This window comes from Dipodomys ordii, unplaced genomic scaffold (assembly GCF_000151885.1).
Source record: "Dipodomys ordii isolate 6190 unplaced genomic scaffold, Dord_2.0 Scaffold293, whole genome shotgun sequence".
In the NCBI taxonomy this organism is placed as follows: domain Eukaryota; kingdom Metazoa; phylum Chordata; class Mammalia; order Rodentia; family Heteromyidae; genus Dipodomys; species Dipodomys ordii.
Genome location: NW_012267509.1, coordinates 230707 through 231806, shown reverse-complemented (window position 1 = coordinate 231806; position 1100 = coordinate 230707).

Here is a 1100-nt window from a genome sequence, read left to right as displayed (position 1 = left end):
TCCAAAGATCTAAGGAACTTGTAACGTATATAAACATCGTGAGTCAATTCAAAATACACTGAAGACTGAAGTATGGTCAGCAAATGCATAGGAAAGCAGAGGGAAAGATTCTCCTTCCAAGGATACTGTTTTGGATTCAAAAAGGATGCTCCTTTCCAGGCTCAAACTCACACCCTATGGCATATACTTTGTGTAAGTACTGCAAACAACTTCTTCTTTGACCTCTATTTCTGGTAAAATTCATTGCATGGCCTATCAAAAACATACAAAAGCTTTTGCTTGGAACCAAGGGGCCTAGGTATTTCCTGGTGCATACTCATGGCTCATGTCTCTTTGATATGTCAAATGTGGCCTGGGTTCAGCTGTGGACTGCACTGGAACCACTTGTAAGGAAGGTAAAGACAATGCTCTGCTTGCTGAAACTGCGATAGACACTCCCTTCCAAAATGACCAGAAAACATGTGGGCTCCCGTAGAACTCCTAATGATTCAGGCACCTTGAAGAAGATTCCCAATGGTGACCTTGTGGGTGGGTGGCCATCTCTTGGCTGTATAGATAAGAAGAATTTTCCTTTCTTCTCTTCCTGGTGGTTTTATTTGTTGGTTTGTTTATATTGGGAATGTGATGTGCAGAGAGATTACAATTACATAAGTCAAGTAATGAGTCCATTTCTTTTTGAACAGGGTCACTTGGCCTCTCCCTTTCTCCCATTTTTCCCCCTCCCGACCTCCTTCACCCACAAATTCATTGTCAACAGTGTTTAGTGGGCATCAAGCCGCATTTGTTCACCCTTTGTCTCACCATTTCTGTGCTTCCCTCTTACCTTCCCCAAAGTTATTTTGCTTTATTCTTTTCTCCTTTGGCGCTGTTTTTTTTTTTAAATTTCTGTACCTTTTGTGTTAAAGGTAAGTTTTTCCTGGTGATTTTTATTCCGTGCCACAGTAAGATTCTTGTTGTAGAAAGCCTATTGGGCGTCATCGTAGGAGGAACTCCAAGCCCCTTCAAGTGTTTACTAAAGCCACTGCTGCCAGCTTGCTCACATTCTCCCCCCCTCCCAATACATATGCTAGAAAAATAAAGAGGAGGTATTGAACGGAGTG